Source organism: Rhinatrema bivittatum, chromosome 4 (assembly GCF_901001135.1).
Source record: "Rhinatrema bivittatum chromosome 4, aRhiBiv1.1, whole genome shotgun sequence".
Lineage (NCBI taxonomy): Eukaryota > Metazoa > Chordata > Amphibia > Gymnophiona > Rhinatrematidae > Rhinatrema > Rhinatrema bivittatum.
The window spans coordinates 352,664,151-352,687,710 of record NC_042618.1 but is presented as its reverse complement, the minus strand read 5'-3'; positions in this window follow the sequence as shown (position 1 = coordinate 352,687,710).

The window sequence follows — 23,560 nt, the reverse complement described above, 5'->3', positions numbered from 1 at the left end:
ATCCGGAACTGGCAAAGGTTGCATTTGACCCCACGGTGGTCCAGAGGCCAGTTTGTTCTTGGCGCAGTTGGTGCAGGATGCCACGTAGGAATAGGTATCCTTTTTGATGGTAGGCCACCAATACAGCTCCTGTATCCTGAGCAGGGTTCTGCGTTGACCAGGATGGCCAGCCAGCTTGGAATCGTGCGCCCAGAAGAGCACTTTCTTCCTGAGGTTCTTTGGAACAATAGTCTTTCCAACGGGCACATACTGAGTGGATGTCAAGAGGATTTTCTTCGGGTCAATTATGTGCTGTGGCTCATCAGGCACATCCTCTGAATGAAATGAGCGTGACAGTGCGTCTGCTCTGGTGTTTCGATCTCCAGGGTGGAACTTGAGCACAAAATTGAAACGGTTGAAGAATAAAGACCATCCGGCCTGTCTGTAATTCAGCCGTTGTGCGTGGCGGAGGTACTTAAGGTTCTTATGATCCGTGAAGACAGTTATTTGATGTTGAGCGCCTTCGAGCCAAGGCTGCCATTCCTCGAATGCAAGCTTTATTGCCAGGAGCTCCTTGTCGTCGATCCCGTAGTTCTTCTTGGCTGGAGAGAATCTTCGTGAGAAGAATGAACAGGGACGTAAGGCTTTCTAGTCTCCTGCTTGGCTTAACACAGCCCCTACCCCCACATCCGAAACTTCGACTTCTACTATGAAGGGCTTATTGGGGTCTGGATGCCGTAAGCATGGTTCTGTGGAGAAGGCAGTCTTCAATTTCTCGAACACGGAAATGGCCTCTGCTGACCATTTTGAAGTGTTGGCACCCTTGCAAGTCATTGCAGTCAAGGGTACAGTTAAAGAAGAATAGTTCTTTATAAAGCTTCGATAATAGTGGGTGAACCCAAGGAATCTCCTTAGAGCCTTCAGGCTGGTAGGTTGGGACCAATTCTTGATACTTTCAAGTTTGTGAGGGTCCATTTGGAAGCCTTCCTTAGACACAATGTAGCCTAGAAAAGGCACTGAGTCTTTGTGAAATTCACACTTAGAGAGTTTGGTGTACAGCCATTATCACTAAGATGGTGGAGTACTTGCTTGACATCTGTAATGTGGGTGTCCAAATCCTGGGAGAAGATTAGTATGTCATCCAGGTATACCACAACGTTCTTGTACAGCAGATCCCGCAAGATGTCCCCCAAACGGCATTACAAGATACTCGAAGTGGCCGTCTCACGTATTAAAGGCCGCCTTCCATTCATCGCCGCTCCAAATGCGAATGAGGTTATAGGCCTTCAGGTCAAGCTTTGAAAATATCTTGGCCCCTTGCAGCCTGTCAAACAGCTCCGAGATTAACGGCAAGGGGTAACGGTCTTTGATCGTGATTTCATTTAGACCTCGGTAATCAATACATGGATGTAGGGTACCGTCCTTCTTCCCCACAAAGAAAAAGCCTGCGCCGGCTGGCGACTTTGATGGTCGGATAAAGCCCTTCTGGAGATTTTCTTCAATGTATTCCGACATTGCTTTAGTCTCTTTAACTGAGAGGAGGTACACCCATTCTTTCGGTGGCTCAGCATTGGGCTTCAGCCTTATGGCACAGTCATAGGGCCTATGTGGAGGAAGAATATTGGCTGCTTCTTTGGAGAATACATCCCCGAAGGATGCGTATTGGGGCGGCAGTCCTGGCATCGCTGGAGTCGTAGGCATGCATATGATAGGAGAGATCTCCTTAAGGCACTTCCCATGACATTCTGGGCCCCAGCGGGAGAGATCCAGGGATGCCCAGTCAAATTGGGGTTGGTGCACTTGCAGCCAGGGTAACCTCAGGACGATAGGGTGCATAGCCCTCTCCAGTACAAAGAAGGAAATTGATTCTGTATGGAGCGCTCGGGGGGGGGGGGGGGGGGGGGGGGGGGGGGGGGGAAGAGTAACTGGTACGGTTTCGCAGGCCACGTTGCCTGGTAAGGGCTCCCCATAAATGGAGGATAACAGTAGTGGATCTTTCAACTTGATTAGGGGAATCTTCAGGTCTTCCACTAGATGTCTGAGAATGAAGTTGCCTCCTGCCCCTGAGTCCACCAGGGCAGGAGTCTGAACCATGATCAGTCCATAGGTCAAAGAGACTGGGGGAGAGAGCAGAGGAGATGTTGCGGTATGGCCTAAGAACAGTCCTCCTGCAGGACTTAGGCCCGTCCATTTCCCGGACGAATGGAGCATGTAAAAACATCATGGCCAGGTTGACCACAGTGCATGCAAAGGCCGTGCTTCTTCTGAAATCTTCTCTCCTTTGAAGTCAAGCATCCATGACCAAGTTGATCAATCTGAATGGCAAAGGCTACTAATTCGTCCAGTGAGTCAGGTGTTTGGCGAGCAGCCAGCTCGTCCTTTAGTTATCCAGGACTCTGAAAAAGAGAGTCTTGAGACATTTGGGGTCCCAGTGAAGTTCTGCCACAAGAGTCTTGAACTCCATGGCAAATTCAGCCAATGATCTGTTGCCTTGCTTCAAATCCACTAAAGCAGAACCGGCTACAGAATTTTGAGCAGGGTCATCAAAAACGGATTTAAACAAGTCCATAAATCCTTCTATGTCCTGCAAACTAGAATCCTTGTGTTCCCACAAGGTGGATGCCCAAGACAGGGCCCTACCATCCAGGTATGAAAGGATGTAGGTAGTCTTGGAGAGAGCTGTAGGAAATAGAGATGGCTGTAAGGCAAAGTGCATGCAGCACTGGTTCAAAAAGCCCCGGGTCTTCTGGATTTCTCCAGAAAAGCGGATTGGAGCCGCCAGTGGTTCAGCAGTCTTCAAAGTTACTTCCAGTAACTGACCTTCTTGGTTGGAGGCTGTGCCTTGAAACTTCTGTGTGTGTAGCTGATGAACTGATGCAGTAAGTTTCTCCAAGGCGTCTTGCTGCTCCACAATGTGCTGGGCCAGGCCCAGTATGACCTGCAAGGCATTGAGTTGTGCTGGATCCATGGAGTTAGCAATCTGTTATTATTTAGGAGAGTTGTGGGTGGATCCTTGGGCTGGTGGCAGATGACCATGCCCCCGGGGGGGGAGGGGGAGAGATCCCGAGAGGGACCACCTGTCAGGCTCAGAGTTAGGAGACAGACACACATTAGTTCTTTTATTAGACAGTATACTGAACCACCAGAGGTGGCAGTAGTGAGCTGGAATGCCCGGCTGGGCTGTAGTCCCTGAGATACTGGAACAGCAATCCCTGGAGGCTGAGGTGTAGAGAAACTGAAATATAGTGAGAAGGCAGGGTATGCAGAGTTCATGGACAGAACCTGATGGTAATACTCAGACAATGTCTCATAGAAGCCCAGGAGCTGGAATGAAGTAGGCCCTCGAGGAGCGAGTACCTGGTTCCAGGGAAAGCTCTGAGAGAGCGATGGTAACTCACAGATGTAGTAGACAGTGATGACTTCCAGGCAGAAGTGAATTCCGAAGAAGTTTGGGAATGAGGGCCCTCGAGGAGCGAGTACTGGTTCCAGACTGCAATCTACAAAGTAAGAGAGAACGAGGCCCCCAAGGAGCGGGTACCCCTGGTTAGTCCAAGGAGGTAGAGTAACGTAGATAGAACAAATCCATATCCTTGCTAACTCGAGATGTTAACAATTCAGAGACCTTTAAATATGTGAAGCGGATGACGTCATCTCAGGGGGACGCCCCTGAGGTTCGCGCCACTTCTGGTACTTGAGGCGGGGCCGTGCCGCGTGCACGCCCCTAGGCATCAGGTCAATATGGCGGATTGCAGCGTCGGGCTGGTCCGGGGATGCCGGATGAGGATGGCCAAAGAACGCCGCAGCAGCCAGCCTTCCATCAACCCCGGAGGGAGTCGCCAATGCGGTAAGATGGTGGAGTGGAGACGTCGGGCAGCGACAGTCGCAACAAGAAGCGGTGATGGGACAAGCTGCAGACAGCAAGATCAGGATCAGGCTGTGGTCTGAGGGAGGCAGCGCTCTCATGGAGTCGTGGTTCAGGCAGTGGTCATGGGCAGGCGGAGGTCTAGCAGTGTCAAAGTCCAATCCGAGGACAAGCCAGAAATTCAATCCAATCAAAGCCAGAAGTCCAGTATGAGGTCAAGCCAGAAGTCCAATCCAAAGAGATGACTCACCAGGAGGATGAGGAAGGAGAATGAGGAACCACTGGGACAAGGTGAAACACTGAAGACAGAAGAGGGAGAGATTGACCATGAAGACACAAACTCAGGAGACAATCAGACTGCCAGGCAAGGCCGGCGGAACCACTAGGTGAACTAGGCCTGGGCCCAGGGTGCTGACCATTATGGGGCATGAGAAGGGGCAGTTCTATAATGAGGCAGGGTGAGGTGGCTGCTTCAGGCAACAGAATTTTGAAGCAGCAAAAAGTGCCACTTCAAAATTCTGCCCAGCCCCTGCCTCACCACCCTCCCAACCCCCCAAGACTCACAAAACCCCCTGGTGGTCCAGCGGGGGGCTCAGGAGCGATCTGCTGCTCCCAGGCCGTCAGCTGCCACTAACCAAATGGCGCCAGTGGCCTTTAGCCCCTACCATGTGACAGAGGCTACCGGTTCCATTGGCCGTCAGATCACTCCTGGGCCCCCCTCTGGACCAACAGGGGTTTCCATGAGTTTTGGGGGTTATTTTAATTGGGGGGGTGGCATGTGTTCCCCACCTCAGATGGCACATTGCCTTGAGCCACTCCTGGCCGCGAGCCATGTGGGGCTGCGAGCGGCAGCGCCAAAAAGGAATGGAAATTCGGCAATCTCCATTACTCTTTGCCACCGCTCACGGTATCACATGGCTCGTGCCCGCTAAGAGGGGTGGGGGCACGACCCGGGGGGTGGGGGGGGGCCACAAGGCAGAAGGTGCCTAGAGCACCTAATCCCCTTGCAACAGCCCTGCTCCCAGGGAAACATGAACAGGACATAGGAATATGGGAACAACACGCAGTGGATACCAGAAACAGGAATGCAGGCAAAGCACTTCTCCAGGAGGAGTCGACCTATTGCCGAAGCAATGAAGGTGCTACAGAAGGAGCCTTAAATAGGCCTGGGCTCTAGACGTCATCAGGGAGCGCCGTGGAGAATTTTCCGCCGTGGCTCCTTTAAATTGGTGCTGATCGGGCCTGCGCACCTAGGGACAGCCTCTGCTGGAGTCAGTGGCATCAGCATGTGGCAGTGCCCAGTCAGCCGTGGAGGTCAGCCACGCGGGCTTTAGGAAGAGCTGCCATGGCATCAGAGGAGCCCGCACACGGGTTGGAGTTGGAGGTAAGAGCGCAGTCTGTGGAACAGGACCACGAACTGCCAGTCACAAGACCTTTATAAATCAAGCTCTGTGAGGCCTAAATAACTTTTTGTAAATTAGTAAAATGTTGGTAATTCAAGAAGTATTGTGGCTGAAAGATATTTATTCCTTCTTAACTACTCTTGTTATTTCTGTCAGAATTAGGTTGGGTATTTGTTGATGATCATCTTTGGATCACAATTAGGTTGTACAAGCTATAGATCTGGATACCACACTTTAAGGGAGCAATTTTCAAACCATTTACATGCATAAAACATGGGTTTATTTACTACACATAAATGACATTATAAAACTGCCCAGGGTTTGTGAGCACAAAAGTATGTGTATAAGCCAATTTTGTGCATAAAATAACAGGTGTTTGAGAGACGGGTGGTTGGAGGGGTGGAGTGGAGTTGGAATTTACATGTATACTTTTGATTTTAAAAAGAGAGACGGTAACTTTCAAACCGGCATGCATGCGCACATTTGTGCGCAAACATCGGCCCGTGCCCAGGCACACGGCCATTTTATAAGATATGCACACATGTTCTAAAATAACCTGGCCGCGTGCACATGTGTGCCAAATGTTTAAGTCGGCGCGCCAAATTTTAAGTGGGCGTGTCTAATTTTAAATGCCGCATCTACCTTAGAAATCCGGGATTGCCAACTAATTGTTTCAATTGGGTGCCCCCCTACAAAGCAACAGCTTAAAATATCAATAAATTCTGAGTTGGACAGACCCTAAGATTATTTAATCTTAATTCTTTCTATGGAGTGTTCTTGTAGCAGCTAGGAAAATTATTTTGAAAAGGAAGGGATAGTCAACAGGAAATGTGGGGGCTGCAGTTCCCATCCACTCCTCCTTTCAGAGACGGTATTCGCAATAAACGCCGAAAGCACAACTGTTTTCTCATCAAAGGCCGAGAGAACAAGAAACAATTAGCACAGAGCACAAAAATGGCCTTTCGTCTGTAAACGCCTTTGTGATGTCGAGGAATGCAACAGGAATATTCCGTTGCTATGCTACCTGACCATTCAGCAACAGGAAAACATAACAAAGGGCACTCAAATAATGTTTGGCTGCATTTCCCATTGATTTTACCTGAAGAGACTTAATGTAATTAAATCACAGATTTCTCTTAAATGCAGCACTATTGGATGATGAGACACATATAAATTAGAGGACATAATTGAGATTATTCATACTGGGAATATTTTTTTCCACAAATTAAATAAATGAGCTTATAAACCTCATATAAAGGATGGATTTTTAGACTGTGAAGGGCTTTGGGTGAGGTAAATTAAAAGATATGTGGCTGTTTTCCATTTTGTATAACCACAGACATCCATGGTTTCTGATAAGTATCTTAGTAGGATTAACCACAAGAACAGAATGTAATGAATGTGTGATTTATCAGTCCATGATAGCAGAGGTGTCTGGAGTAAAATTGCTCTGAATTGTTATTGCACAATGAAGGAAGCAGTTAAACTATAGTACCACTGTGCTGATTAGTTCAAACCACCCAGGACACTACAGAAATTTATAACATAAAAGCGTCATACCAATGGGTCCCTGAAACCTAGCATCCTGCCTCTGACAGAGGCCAGCTCAGGTCATCTGGAAGAATCCAGCAGATCCTGAAGGAGAGATCCATTCCCTGTTGTTCACTCCCAGGAGAAAAGACGGCAAGGCCCATCTAGTCCATCCATTTCCCTTACCTAATGCAGAACTACTTGATTTCTCACTTTGCCCTTGCTCCTGCAAACTAGTTCACCCAGGTTTGACAGCATACAGCATGCATCTGTAATGCCAACCTGGGCCCTATTTAAGGTGATGGGGCATGCTCAATACCAGGGCTGAGTCTTGGATTTTCTTTTACACAACCCCACTGCAGGTCCTCCGTTGGGGGGAAGGATAAGCTTTCAAGGCACTGGGCATTACATGTATTATCTTCCTTTGAGTGCCAATAAAGAAGCTGGAAACTGTATGTTATTGTTTGTAAGGTTTTGGGTGGACCCTTGGACACTGTGGCAGCTGACCATGCCCACGGGGGGAGTTATATCTTTTATTAGACAGAGTTGAGAAGCCACCAGAGGTGGCAGTAGTGAGTAGAGATGAAGTCCAGCTGGGCTTAGGGTTCCTCAGGATACTGGAACAGCGATTCCCTCTATGGCTGTGCTGTAGTGGAGAAAACTGAGATAGTGAGTAAGTGGAGCATACACAGAGCTCTGGTATAGAGCCTTGTTGGTAGAGTTACTCACACAGCAGTTTCTCCCGGAAGGTAACACAGAATCTGGAATAGAGGCAGGCCCTCGAGGAGCGAGTACTGGTTCCAGGGAACAGCTTTCAGGAAATAAATTTGGTAACTCACTGATGATGTAGGCAGCGGTTTCTTCCAAGCAGAAGTGATAAGTTCAGGCAGCGAGTCAGGGAATATGGGCCCTCGAGGAGCGAGTACCGGTTCCTGATAGCGACCTGAAAGAAATGAGAGAGGCCCCCGAGGAGCAGGTACCCCGTTAGGATAAAGTCCAAAAGTTGGAGAGGCAGAGTAGCTGGGTACGGAGAGCGAATCCCATCCGTAAGGATTCCCTTGCTAACTCGATTAGCTAGCAAAAAGTGTAGGTTTTTGTATTCGGGATGCGTGACGTCATTACAGGGGGACACCCCTGAGGTTCGCGCCATAGAGAGAATAAGAAGCAGGGCCGCGCGGCGCGCACGCCCTATGGTACCTGGACAACATGGTGGGATGTAGCGCCCAAGCCGGACCGGGGTCACTGGAGAGGACGGCAGGCAGACGCCGCGGCAGCCAGGCGTCCATCAACCACGGGAGGAGTCGCAAAAAAGGTAAGGTGGGCGGAGTGGAGATGTCGGTCAGCAACAGTCGTAACACTGTAATGGTGTTGCAAGTATTGAACTCTACTTCAGTAAACATGAAATTTTTCTGAAGTAGCAGATCACAATGAAGAATATGTCACTGGTTACTTACTATATCCTCTGGTAATATCCATAAATGCAACTGCAAGCAGTAAATATGGAATCTGTGATTCCTTTATCTCCCCCCTCAGGTCCCTTCTTTCTACTCAGAGTGCCCAGGGCAGCTTTATATTCTAATCAAGGAGAAAAGAGGAATATGAAGCTGAACAGAGTCCTCCTATCTCATTAAGGAATAAGGATTTCCCCTTCATATACTTGGGAGCCATTGCATGATCTTGAGCTCTCCAAATGTTCTCCTCTCCTCTTTTGTTGTATCTTGTAAGCACTTCCTTAGCAGTTTGCTTTTTAATATGTGCCAGGGTGGTGACCATGCTCCTCCTTTCTCCTGCCAGTTATGATACCTGATGGGTATCTACTCTCCTCAACAAATTCCCTGATTGGCAATGGATTCCTTCAGACTGAGGGACACTTGGATGTTTTGGGAAAAAATTCACATCTTCCTCTTTTCTCTCTCTCTCTCTGGAAGGACGGATAAAACTTTCTCCCAACAAAAATCACACAATGAGTACACAACTCAAAAAAGAAGAGAGATAAACTACCAACTATTGGATATGACTTGGAAATCAGTCTCTTAACTGACAGAATCCTCAGCCAAGGCTTTGGGCCTGTGCTATACAAACTTAAAGAACTAAAAGGAAAAGCTCTTACCCTTTCAACTCCAAACTAAAATATCCACACAGGCACTAGGGGTCACATGTCACTTACTAGCACAAAAGTAGGAATAAACAATTGCAGCAACCTCCAGTAGGGATACTGTGGGCAAGGATGTTATATTCCTCTATATAGAAGCATAGAAATGACAGCAGAAAAGGGCCAAATAGTCCATCCAGTCCGCCCAGCAAGATGCTTAAGGTAGTAACTGCCATTCTGTGCAGGTTAATCCCATGTTTTTCTTAAGGGTAGAAACTGTCACTCTGTGCAGTTATCCCCAAGCCTTATGATACCCAAAAAAATTACAGCTAGCAACATTTTTTTAATGGGTGATGAGCTTTCTTGTAAATTTAGACAGTGTTGCTTGACATGCTTTGCTTATGGACTTGGCCATAGAAGCAGTCCTGTACTTTTTCCCTTATGTCTGCATATCAGTACCCAGACTTTAGAAGTTGGGGCCTCTTGGTTGTTGTCTGAATCAAATTCCTCTTTTCCCCCTTGCCATCTAAGCGGGGAGCATGTTGCAATTGCATTAAAAGCATTAAGGAATATTAGTTCAAGGTTATGCTAAGGATAATAACCATCAAACCAGGAGGTTACCCCGCCTGCATGCTTTTCTCATTTCTGTCCTCCAGCCTTCAGAGATCCACAGTGTTTATCCCATGCCTCTTTGAATTGACTGTTTTCTTCACCACCTTCTCTGGAAAGGCATTCCAGGCATCCACCACCCTCTCTGTGAAGAAATATTTCCTGACATTGGTTCTGAATCATGCCCCCTAGAGTTTCATTTTCTGATCCCTAGCTCTATTGTTTTCTACACTGTGGCGAGCGTGGATCCTTGGACCGAGGTAGAGTTGATGTAGCCTGCAGTGATGAGCCCTGCAGGACCCCACCATTGGCTGGCGGAGCTGGCTGTGTCTCCTATCCCAGTTGGTAATTTCCTTGTTCATTGTAACTATTATTTTCTGCACCAGTTCAATTACCCTAGTTCTATGTTTATTACACGACTTGTTAAATGTAAACCGACTTGATGCAACCTTTGGTCATGAAAGCCGGTATAGAAATAAATAAATAAATAAATAAATAAATAAATAAGAGACCCAACTGGAGTTTTACCTATACCAGCCTCACCTATCCCACTTCACAAGAGTGGGAACAGAGAAGAGGCTGGTAACTACAGACCAGTTAGACTCACTTCGGTGGTGGGAAAAGTAATGGAGTCATGTTGAAAGAGAGAATAGTGAACTATCTACAGTCGGAAGAATTGCTGGACCAGAGGCGGCATGGATTCACCAGGGGAAGATCCTGTCAGACAAATCTGATTGACTTTTTTGACTGGGTAACCAAGGAATTGGATCAAGGAAGAGCACTCAATGTCATCTACTTGGATTTTAGTAAAGCTTTTGATATTTTTCAGATACATCAGTGAAAAGAGAAAAGTTCAAAGCGGTATAGTGAAATTGAAAGGTGGAAATGATCAATGCGTGGAGAAAGGCGAAGAAATGGCAGATATATTAAACGAATACTTCAGCTCTGTGTTCACTAAAGAAAACCCTGGAGAAGGACCATCTCTACACAACAAGAAACTGGAAGGAAGTGGAACAGACGAAAACCCTTTTACAGTAGAAAATGTATGGGAAGAGCTAAAGAATCTGAAAGTGGACAAAGCCATGGGACCTGATGGGATTCATCCAAGGATACTGAGGGAGCTCAGAGATGTGCTGGCAGGTCCGATGTGTGACCTGTTCAATAGATCCCTAGAAATGGGAGTGGTTCCGAGTGATTGGAGAAGAGTAGTGGTGGTCCCGCTTCACAAGAGTGGGAACAGAGAGGAGGCTGGTAACTACAGACCGGTTAGCCTCACTTCGGTGGTGGGAAAAGTAATGGAGTCACTGTTGAAAGTGAGAATAGTGAACTATCTACAGTCCGGAGAATTACTGGACCTGAGGCAGCATGGATTCACCAGGGGAAGATCCTGTCAGACAAATCTGATTGAATTTTTTGACTGGATAACCAAGGAATTGGATCGAGGAAGAGCGCTCGATGTCATCTACTTAGATTTCAGCAAAGCATTTGATATGGTTCCGCATAGGAGACTAGTGAATAAAATGAGAAGCTTAGGAGTGAGTGCCGAGTTGGTGACCTGGATTGCAAACTGGTTGACGGACAGAAGACAATGTGTGATGGTAAATGGAACTTTCTCTGAAGAAAGAGCGGTTTTAAGTGGTGTACCGCAAGGATCGGTGTTGGGACCAGTCCTGTTCAATATCTTTGTGAGCGACATTGCGGACAGGATAGAAGGTAAGATTTTCTTTTTGCGGTCGACATTAAGATCTGCAACAGAGTGGACACGCCGGAAGGAGTGGAGAGAATGAGACGGGATTTAAGGAAACTGGAAGAGTGGTCGAAGATATGGCAGCTGAGATTCAATGCCAAGAAGTACAAAGTCATGCATATGGGGAGTGGAAATCCGAATGAACTGTATTTGATGGGGGGGGGAAAGGCTGATGTGCACGGAGCAGGAGAGAGACCTTGGGGTTATAGTGTCTAATGATATGAAGTCTGCGAAACAATGTGACAAGGCGATAGCTAAAGCCAGAAGAATGCTGGGCTGCATAGAGAGAGGAATATTGAGTAAGAAAAGGGAAGTGATTATCCCCTTGTACAGGTCCTTGGTGAGGCCTCACCTGGAGTACTGTGTTCAGTTCTGGAGACCGTATCTCCAAAGAGACAGAGATAAGATGGAGGCGGTCCAGAGAAGGGTGACCAAAAAGGTGGAGGGTCTTCATCAAATGACTTCTGAGGAGAGATTGAAGAATCTAAATATGTACACACTGGAGGAAAGGAGGAGCAGAGGTGATATGATACAGACTTTCAGATACTTGAAAGGTTTTAATGATCCAAAGACAACGACAAACCTTTTCCGTCGGAAAAAAATCAACAGAACCAGAGGTCACGATTTGAAGCTCCAGGGAGGAAGACTCAGAACCAATGTCAGGAACTATTTCTTCATGGAGAGGGTGGTGGATGCCTGGAATGCCCTTCCGGAGCAAGTGGTGAAGACCAGAACTGTGAAGGACGTCAAAGGGTTGTGGGATAAACACAGGCAGGGGAGAAAGTCTGATACTTCACGCATATCCAGCATAGCTCTCTGCTTCAACAGCAGGGGAGAAAGTCTGCTACTTCACTTTCAATGCATATCCAGCATAACTCTCTGCTTCAACAGCAGGGGAAATGAAGAAAAGTGGATCTATATACAGACAACAACCAACAAGCACTGAATTACATAGTCTGGGTAAACAAATAAGCATGGGTGTAGCTTGCTTATTGCGGCAGTTACTACCCCTAACTAATTAAGCTAGATATTTCACTTAGATGCAGTTCCAACACTGCTCTCTACATTAATGGTGGGGATGGAAGGGAAATAGAACCAAAAGGTTACTAAGAGCCAAGAGAAACAGATAAGTATGAGAAAATAAAAAGTGCGAAACTTGCTGGGCAGACTGGATGGGTCGTTTGGTCTTCTTCTGCCGTCATTTCTATGTTTCTATGTTTGTATGTTCCCCTTAGGTTGAGCCCTCAGGTGCTGGGGCTGGCAGGACTTAGGTACGGGCCTCTGCTGCGGCGTTGAAGATCCATTAAGCAGGTAGAGTAGCAGGATAAGTCTGGGGCAGCTGGAATACAGGCAGAGTCAGGGTTAGGCAGAGGTCTGGGCAAGTAGCAATCCAACAGAGTTGAGGTACAGTCAAGGGTCAGAGGTAGGTGGAGTACAATCAGAGTCAGGATTCAGGTAGTGGTCAGTAGCAGATGGAGTTCAATTGGAGTCAAAGTTCAGGCAGTGGTTAGTGGCAGGCAGAGTTCAATCAGAGTCAAATTCCAAGCTAAGGTCAAACCAAAGATCTGTCCGAGGGAAGAAGGGACAGAGAAGCAGGCAGAGAGGCAAGGAATAACACAGGCAGGCAACGAAGAAGCTGGAGACAGAAGACGAGGAACTGAAGACTGACCACAGGGAAGACAAAGACAAGAACATAGACCAAGACTGCCAAGACAGGAACCAAGAAGACAAGAACAAGAACCAGGAACTCAGGAGTATGGATTAGGAAGCACAGGAACAACGATCAGGAACACTCTGAGGCAAAGCACCACTACCAGGGTAGTCGACCTATTGCCAAATCCTTGATGAATGGGAGCAAGGACATTTTAAGTGCAGACTCCATTACGGGCTCTTTAAATTAAAAGCAGACGCGTGTGTGCCTAAAGGACCACGTCTCATCGGGATGGCAGTGGTCTCTCCTCACCTTGGGTCAGCAGCCGTATTCTGTCACTTAGGGGAGTGGCGGCCAGCACTGCCAGGGCCTGTTGGCAGCATCCTGCTGCATCAGCCTGGGGCCGGAGGTAAGACAGGCAGTCCATGGGGGCATCCCACAGACCACCGATCGCAACACATATTCCTTAGCAGAGATTCCAATGGGGCCCTACACACATTATTTTGTGAACATCCATGTAAGATCCATGTTGTCTGCCCATTTTTCTTACCTTCTGAAGTTATTTTTTTCTTGCTAAGGACCCTCTGTTTCATCCCGTGTTTTCTTGAATTCCATTACTGTTATTCTAACTCACTCCCAGAATTATAGAAACTCAATTAATCAGTCATCTATACAGTTGTACAAAAAGTAATTAAAAATGTAACATTAAAGGGGTAATTTATATATTTAATTTAATCAAATTTATAATTTAACAACTTCAAAACAGTTATCTTCTAGAGAAAGATAGGACCAAGAGAAAGAAATAAAATAAACTTCAAATCAATCAGGTCAAGAAATTATTTATTCATTTGACACATTTATAACCCACAAACATCCACACTTGATCTGTGTGACATACACTGTGAACACACACAATTTCAGAGCAATAAACAATCTCTTGTCATAAAAGTTCACAATTATCCAGATAGACCCTAACACAATACATGGAAACTGATAATAGAAAAGAAAAGGAGATAATTGACTTAGAAGGAATGAATGTTTATGGAGGATTAATTGGAGATTGATCAGGGGGTGCTTGACCTTCACAGACAAACTAATCACTTAAGAAAAGACAAAGTTGACCAGGTTGAAAGAAATTTTATGAAACATTCAAATCTTAACAAAACATTTATGTGGAAATTTAAGGAAAAATTGAACTCCTAGTTGTAATGCAGAGGGTCTCATCAAAAGAGACTGCTTTCTTCTTCTATAATTAATTTTAGCAACATCTATGTATATCCTACCATTACAATTCATAAATTGCTCTTCACAATGTTTAAAGAACAGCTTCAAAAACCAATCCATATGAGTGTTCTTCTGAAGACTCTAAAAATGCCGTCGTCAAAACTATCTTCAGATATAGGTGACAGCATATCTATGCCTTTCTTGACCTCCTTTTTCTTAAAAGGAGGGAGATAATAATTCTTGAGACAGGAGGGAATTGCTGTACAGATATTTTTAAGATCTCTGATGCATATTTCTTAAATCTCTTTAATGGAAAAATCAACCTCATATGAGGAAAATTTACAAAACGCAAATTCCTTTGCTGGAACGAGCTCTCCAAATTCTCCATTTTGTACCAAAGAAAGCCATTTTCCTTAATAACAGACTCCTGGAGCAAACCTTGTTTCCCAAAATTGTGTTCCAGACTGTTTCCAGAATGTTTTCCCAAATCAGGAGTTAAAACTTCACACATCTCCACTTCAGCCTCAACAATGGTTAACTTCTCTGTAAATGAGAAAAATTGTGCCATGAGGGTTTGACCTAAACTCTCAATGGCAGTCGAAATAGCTTTTTAAAGTTATCTCAGTTGGTCTTACAAGATGAAATCCCTGCAGTACAGACACTGACTACTGTACTCCAGAACTCCAAGGTGACCCTGCCCTGAAGGATATCACTTTCCCACTTACCAGGGAAGTCAACAACACTGACCACACAAGATGTTTCCATACTAGGGCAGGGTCCAAGAGCACCAGGGCCTGAATCCTCACTTGCTAGCCTACTGCGGCTCACGATGGTTCAGTTTTGTCAAAGCTCTGGTGAATCAGCATTGCCTATGACATTTTGAGACATTGCTGATGCTGCCAGGAAAGCAGATGAAATACCTGAGCACTGTATCATTGCTGGCTTTCTGGGATGATGCCGCAAACCTAGGGATAGGGATGTTTCATGCCTGGGAAAAGTTAGGGACTCAACCTCCCTCCCTGTCTATCAGACCCTCAGCACTTGGGGTCTCAATGTTGCATGGAAAGATCTTGTTGTCTCCCCTTGTGCTTTTCACCCATGGTAAACAAAGTCAGATAAAGCTCTATTCCTTCAGTCTGACATCTTGGGTCTATGTGTAATTTAAAAAAAACAAGTTTCTCATTTACAACAAGCAAATTATCCAGATGAGCAGTTGGGCATTTCTCCTTCTACAGGGATAAAGCAGATCCAAAGCAAAATATGCTGACCAATCTTTTCAGACAAGTTATTGACCTAGAGTTCTGAAGACTTTTTAGCATGTGAAATCCAAATCCCCTCCCCTCCTTACACTCTGCATGACACTGCAATTCACTTTATCTCTCAGTGCCTCGGTTTACTCCACTGTGCTTAGGTTAGTGTTCCCAACCCTCTCCTGGAGGCATACTTTAACCACTTGGGTTTTCAGGATTGCCATAATGAATATGTATGAGATAAATTTGCATACACTGGAGACATATGGTATGCAAATCTGTCTCTTGCATATTCACTGTATGGCAATCCTGAAAACTCGCCTGGATAGGTGTGCCTCCAGGATAGGGTTGGGAAACACTGGGGTTAGGTAATGTGAGTAATGAACATATTCCTTCTCTCTTCTCCTCTCTACAGAAGCTGTTAGCCTGACTGAGTGTTAGAATATGCTGCCATGCCAACCATCCTAGACATGGTTTCGTGCATATTTCTGAGGTATTGGTTCATTCACGTTATAATCATAAAAACAAACAACTGAGACATCTGTCCAGATCATCAGGGCCGGTGCAAGGGTATTGGGCACCCTAGGCGACCCTTGCACTATCGCCCCCCGGTCGCGCCCCGCCCCCCCTGTTTCGGTGCCGACTGTGTGCTTCTTAGGACGCCGAGCCGTAGGGGGCGCCGAAGAGCAGCCACGTGGTGCCGCAAGCGGGGCCTATTCCACTCGTGGCAAAGAGAAATAGAAGCAGTCAGCGCAGAAACAGGTAGGGGGGGGGGGGCGGGGATAGGCCCCGCTAGCTGCACCACGTGGCTGCTCTTCGGCGCCCCCTATGGCTTGGCGCCCTAGGCGACCGCCGAAGTTCGCCTAATGGATGCGCCAGCCCTGGGTCAGACCACAAGGCCAGTTAAATGGTAACTTACTCAAACGTGTTAGCTGCAATCACAGCTTCCTTTGTGCATTTAGTATGAATCCCCTCTACAGTAAATGCACTCCCCACAGACTTGTTTTTCATGTATGCTTGTCTTGACTAGGCTGTAAGCTCCATGCAGCAGGAGCTGTCTCTTATGTGTATCTGTGTATGTCTAGTAGCACTTTAGAAATGATAGTAGTAGTTGCACTAGTAATATGAGCTTCCGGAAGGAACAATGCGACGACAACTAGCCAATCAGTGCTGATTTTGTATGTGTGCACTGTCACCGATTTTGCCACCCATAAATCTGTGACTCTACAATGGGTTTCCTACAAAATCTTGCAGATGAATAATTGGTTGATATGGCCAGGGAGAGGGCTAAGGAGAGGGAAATAAATAATCAGGGGAAAGTAGCTAGGGAAGGAAACATTAAGGACACAGATCATAACCCTAGCGAGCACATGCTGCCACGCTTAGCCATCCAGAGACCATGGCAAAGGGTCTATAAAAGTGTGTCATGGTGGCAGGAGGAGAAACGCATCTATATATTCTGAATTCTAAGCTTTGGGGCCAGTTGTTAACCAACTGTTCTGCAAGACTTCCACTGTGGGAGGTTTCCCAGAAAGAGGTTATCTGGGGTTAAAGATGCCAAAGGCTGGATGGGAACTGGCCAAAAAAAAAAAAAATCAAAGTCTAAAGTATGAAAACTGAAACCAGACATCATTCAATAATGCCTTCCTACAAATATCATTTCAGCAAACTATCTAAAAGAAGAATCTGAAAAGACACTCATTTCCTCTGAGCTCAATACATTGTCTTTGCAAGTCATGCGATCTGGTTAGTTTACTTTTGTTAGGCTTTCCTAGCAGCTAGTCTGAATGCTTAACCCCCAGCTGTAGCATGGGTTAGCAACGGCTCACAGAATGAAAACGCATTGTAACAATTCTAAAGGAAATGTGCACGGACCAGGGTTTGTCAGAATGCACAATAACTGTTTGTTCAGGACAAAACACAACAAAAAAGGAAAAGATCTAATGTTTTACATGTGCATTTAGCTGCATGCTTAATTTCATTAAAAATGAAAAAAACTGAAAGAGCACAAAGTAGGCAAGGGCCAGTCAGTGCAAGCAAGGATCCAGTTTCTATGACAACTGCTGTACAATACACTTATGATCACAGCGAGAGGTCTAGGAGGGATATCAGGGCTGACAGTAAAACATAAGTCTGCCGCATTCTATCGGGATCTTATCCTGAACCTGCACTCTCCGTCCACCTGTTATGCTGGTATAGAAGAAGGCTCATACGTTATTGAAAATGCAATGGACAAGGTTTCCTATGCGGGTCCTGCATGCACTCATCTCATTTCCCAATGCACTGCTTCAGCCACAGTAAATACCATATGTGCAGTAAAACTGACTAGTCAAAACTGGAAAATCTGAGAGCTGATTGAAAGTTAAGGGAGAATGAGTAATTGTATAAGCCAGTCACAGCACAGGCTGCTTGTTCCACTGGGTTTTTACAAATGCATTTCCGTCCTTATCTGAATTATACTTAGGGACCTTCATTTTCAGTTTTCGTTTGATTTTACGCAGGGAATTTATCAAGGTGTATTACAACGATCAAAAACGGGAGAAAAATCTGTGGAAATAATGTATTCATTTTTTCCACTGATTTTCTTCCATTTTTGTTCTTTATAATAACTACTGATAAATTTCTGGGGAAAATAAAATAAAAACTGAAAATAAAGATCCCTAATTGTACTATCATGGGGAAAGTTTGCTTTTTTTCAGCCATCATGGTTGTGGAGAACTACCCACTTAGGTGTTTTGACCCAAGATTTGAACCCATGTCTCCACAGACAAAGATTATCATTGACAATTTCTCACTGTCAAGAGGTTGTTTTGACTGGGGCATGCTGGGAATGAGCTCATTCTCTCAAATTTACTGTTAATGCCTTCTTCTCAAGAAGACAGCTGATGAGGCTGATCTGGGATCAACATACTGTTGCAGATTGGGCATGTGTGTGTCTGAATGGAATAGGTGACCCTGGGTTGTTGTTTCTAACCATGGCATACTGTTTCTGTAAATCTTTGTAGCAGACACTTCCTCCATCTGGGTACGGTCCTGAGCAGAAGTCTCTCCCAAGTTGGTGTCAATGTTGCACATCTTCACGATGGCCTGAAGGATGTCCTGAAGTCTTTATCTGCCCTCCTGTAAGCATACACCTTGGTTCAGGTGGAAGAATATGACAAGCTTCAGAAGTCTGGAGTCCAGAAAAAGAGACTACTATCTGAATCACTTGTGTCCCCTGGCTAAAAGTAGATGTTGTACACAGTGCATAAGAAATCAGTTTTGTATGTATTAAAATGAAGACCACTACATTGTCTACACACATTGATTCAGTGTACTGCTTGAGAATTTTTTTTTAATTAGTGGAGTTGAGTCTATCAGTTTTCATAAATGAATGACAAAATGTCACAGCACAGCTTCCTCATGACTTGTTTGACAGTCATGGGTCTGATGTTTTAAACATAAGAAAAAATAATTATTGCCCACTATGTACTAGCACCTTTTGTCAATCAGCAACTTTTAAATTAAAACTAAGATCAAACTGGAAGGAGGGTTGTAGAAGGGAGAATATTTATTTAAAAGAGTAAATCACTAGTACAATAATGGACAAAACTAACGTCCCTATGAATGTATTTCACAGTATAGCTTTGGAATTAAGTGCACAAGTGGGACACTAATTGGCATAAGCTAATTGTCAATGATCTCTCGATATTCAGTACCCACACAGATGAATCTTCAAAATGGCTTTTTTAAGAACCTAAGAACATCCCATACTGAGTCAGACCAAGGGTCCATCAAGCCCAGCATCCTGTTTCCAACAGTGGCCAATCAAGGCCATAAGAACCTGGCAAGTACCCCAAAACTAAGTCTATTCCATGTTACTGTTGCTAGTAATAGCAGTGGCTAATTTCTAAGTCAACTTAATTAATAGCAGGTAATGGACTTCTCCTCCAAGAACTTATCCAATCCTTTTTTAAACACAGCTATACTAACTGCACTAACCACATCCTCTGGCAACAAATTCCAGAGCCATTTCAGGACAAATAAGATGGCACTGCCAAGGTTTATCAAAACACAGCCCATGCCAGGCCTCGCTATGCTGGACTGGCCATTTTCCTGGAGTCCTCTTTTTCTGGTGGCCTACTTTGGTCTCCGACGCAAAGGCGTATGTCGAATCCTGTAATGTTTTCACACTACAAAAACCCCCGGTCGGGCGCTTCCAGCACCCGAAGAACCGTGGACCCACTTGTCAACGGACTTCACCGTGGATCTGTCTCCTTCTAAGGGTAATACCGTGATATGGGTTACCATAGACCGTTTTTCGAAAATGGCTCATTTTCTGCCTCTTCCGGGCCTACCATCTGCACTCGAGTTGGCACAATTGTTTTTTCATCACATTTTCAGCTACATGGTTTACCAGTAGATATTGTCTCTGATCGAGGTCCTCAATTTGTTGCCAGGTATTGGCGCTCCCTTTGCCAAAAATTCGGTACTAACATCAGCCTCATGACCGCCTATAACCCCCAAGCCAATGGGCAAGTTGAACGGATGAACCACTCCTTGAAGGCGTTCTTACGTGCTTATATTAATGACCGACAAGACAACTGGTCAGACCTCTTATCCTGGGCAGAGTTCTCCCACAACTCTCACATTGCCACAGCTACTGGAACATCTCCATTCTCAATAGTCTATGGAAAACAACCTCGACCACCGTTACCCATACCTCTCTCCATGCCGTCCCCTGCGGCACAGGCTACTGTGGATACCCTTAAGACACTATGGGAACAGACAAATCTCCATCTATGCCAGACCGCTTCTCGGGCCAAGAAGACTGCTGATAGTTGATGCCGCGCAGCTCCTGAATTTCTTCCTGGCCAGAAAACCTGGTTAAGTACCAAGTATATTAGACTTCGAATTCCTTCACAGAGATTTGCTCCAAGGTTTATTGGACCATTCCTGATTACCCGACGTATTGGACCCATGACATACCAGCTCCAGCTGCCTCCTTCTCTGGGACAACATAACACTTTCCATGTATTGTTGCTCAAGCCAGTAGTATTGTCTTGGCCTTCCCGGAAGGTCCCCGAACCACCTCCATTGGTGGCAGAAACCGATACAGCCTATAAAGTCCATGAAGTCTTATATGTCTGCCATAGAGGCCGCCAATGGGAGTACCTCCTCTCCTGGGAGGGTTACGGACCCAAGGAAAATTTTTGGGAGCCTGCTCGGAACATCCTGGACAAGACCCTCCTCTTGAATTTCCATCATGCCCTTCCAGGCAAACCCTGACCTCCAAGATGTGGGCATAAAGGGGGGGTACTGTTACGCTCGCCACTCACGGCAGCCTCTCTCACTTTTCTAAGCAACTTCCAGGCTCCAGCTCCCCGTCGCTTGTGGCAGTGGGCCACCAGCTCCAACCTCGGGCTCCCGCCAGCATCATCGGCCCTGATCCACTTCCCGGGACTTCTAGCCAGGATGCCTCCATCCGTCGGGCCTCTCCACAGGGTTCGCAGAGAGATGCCACCAGCAGCGCCACACCCCTTCCTAGGTGCGCATGCATCAGTAAACATAAGAACATAAGAAATTGCCATGCTGGGTCAGACCAAGGGTCCATCAAGCCCAGCATCCTGTTTCCAACAGAGGCCAAAACCAGGCCACAAGAACCTGGCAATTACCCAAACACTAAGAAGAACCCATGCTACTGATGCAATTAATAGCAGTGGCTATTCCCTAAGTATAATTGATTAATAGCCATTAATGGACTTCTCCTCCAAGAACTTATCCAAACCTTTTTTGAACCCAGCTACACTAACTGCACTAACCACCTCCTCTGACAACAAATTCCAGAGCTTTATTGTGCGTTGAGTGAAAAAGAATTTTCTCCGATTAGTCTTAAATGTGATACTTGCTAACTTCATGGAATGCCCCCTAGTCCTTCTATTATTCGAAAGTGTAAATAACCGATTCACATCTACTCATTCAAGACCTCTCATGATCTTAAAGACCTCTATCATATCCCCCCTCAGCCGTCTCTTCTCCAAGCTGAACAGCCCTAACCTCTTCAGCCTTTCCTCATAGGGGAGCTGTTCCATCCCCTTTATCATTTTGGTTGCCCTTCTCTGTACCTTCTCCATTGCAACTATATCTTTTTTGAGATGCGGCGACCAGAATTGTACACAGTATTCAAGGTGCGGTCTCACCATAGAGCGATACAGAGGCATTATGACATTTTCCGTTCTATTAACCATTCCCTTCCTAATAATTCCTAACATTCTATTTGCTTTTTTGACTGCTGCAGCACACTGAGCCGACGATTTTAAAGTATTATCCACTATGATGCCTAGATCTTATTCCTGGGTGGTAGCTCCTAGTATGGAACCTAACATTGTGTAACTACATCCAGTCTTGCAAGGTCCTCCTGTAATGTATCACAGTCTGCTTGTGATTTAACTACTCTGAATAATGTTATATCATCCGCAAATTTGATAACCTCACTTGTCGTATTCCTTTCCAGATCATTTATATATATATATTGAAAAGCACCGGTCCAAGTACAGATCCCTGAGGCACTCCACTGTTTAACCTTTTCCACTGAGAAAATTGACCATTTAATCCTACTCTCTGTTTCCTGTCTTTTAACCTGTTTTAAAGGGCCCGCGGTGGGAACCTGGCTGCGAACCCGGATACTGACGTCAGATCCTTCAGCATATAAATGCTCAGGCCTCGCACCATAGCATTGCCTTTGCAACAGGTCTCCTCGGTTCACTGTTTGGTTCTGAGTACTCGTTGCCTTCGTGCTTCCTTGTTCCATGTTCCTGATTGTCTCCAAGTTCCTGATTCCTCGTTTGTCTCAGTCAAAGTACGCATGGAGGAAGCAGAACATCGGTACAGACAATACTTCGTCTCATCTTCATTCCATGTTTGGTCTCTCGCCGGATCCTAAGTCCTTGTCTTCAGATGTCTTCGTTGTCCAACCCTCCTGATGTCCTCGCCTTCAGATCTTCCTGAAGTCCTCATCTTCTGATGTCCTGTCCTTCCTGAAGTCCGTCATCCTGTTGTTCTGCCTCTTGGAGCCTCCTCGCTACTCTTGGTTGGGTGACCTGGGGGTCCGAGGTCCAGATGTCCAGATGTCCAGATGTCTCAAATGTCTTGTTCTCCAGTTCACTCTACACCTCCTGGATGCTCTTGACTGAGTGTCTTGGGGGTTGAAGTCCAGATGTCCTGACGTGCCAGACATTTTTGTGTCAAGTTGTCTTCATCTTCAGAATCCTTTGACATCCCAGTCTTCAGTCCTCTGCACTGTCAAATGTTCAGACCCTTTTGCCGCCTTCATCAAGGAAGCCTTCTGACTCTGTGGCACCCTCGTCAGGGTAGTCTTCTTCTCGGATATCCTGGTTCTGGATTTTACCTCCTGGTGGGCCGTCTTCTGTCCAACTTCAGGATGACCTTCTGATGCGTCTTCCACGCCGGGTCAGAAGTTTTGTCTTCCTTCGATTGACCTGTCAGGTGCGTCGCTCACGCCGGGTTCTCGAAGCAGTCTAGGATGGAAACTGCTATGAGTCATGGCCGGATACCTTCATACTGAGTTTTGTCTTCTGTCATATTTTCACTCAGCAAGTGTCTTCATCAGTGTCCCTGATGTTCTTCTCTTCAGCCTTGCCTCATCCTTATCCAGTATCGTCTGACCTTGTCTTCAAGTCCTCGTCTGATCCTGTTATCGATCTACTCCTCAAGGAGGGAGGAGTTAGCAATCTGTTGTCAATCACCCTGCCAGGAGGGTGGAGTTATCAATCTGTTAGAGTTTCTGCTAGGAGTTAGCAGTCTGTTATAGGTTAGGACTGCTGCATAGCAATCTGTTGTAGGAGCTGCTATGGAGTTGCTCCCCAGAGGGGAGAGGTCAGCAACCATCTAAGATCTGTTCTTCCAGAGAGGAGGAGTTAATATATGTTATGGATCTCCGTACAGATTGGCAATCTGATATACAAGAGTTCCCCTAAAGGGAGGTGTTGGCCATCTGTATGGTTCCTGCTAAGAAGTAGCAATTGGTTATGATACAGTTCCTGAGGAAGGAGATGTTAGCAACAGTTGAGGGAATACTGCAAGGTAGCAGTTTGTTGTACTCAGCTCTTGAAGTGTGAGAGATTAGCACTCTAATGTAGAATGGTGAATCTTGGGCCGATGGCAGATGACAGTGCCCTCAGGAGGATATCCTGAGAGGGCATCGACTAGGCTAG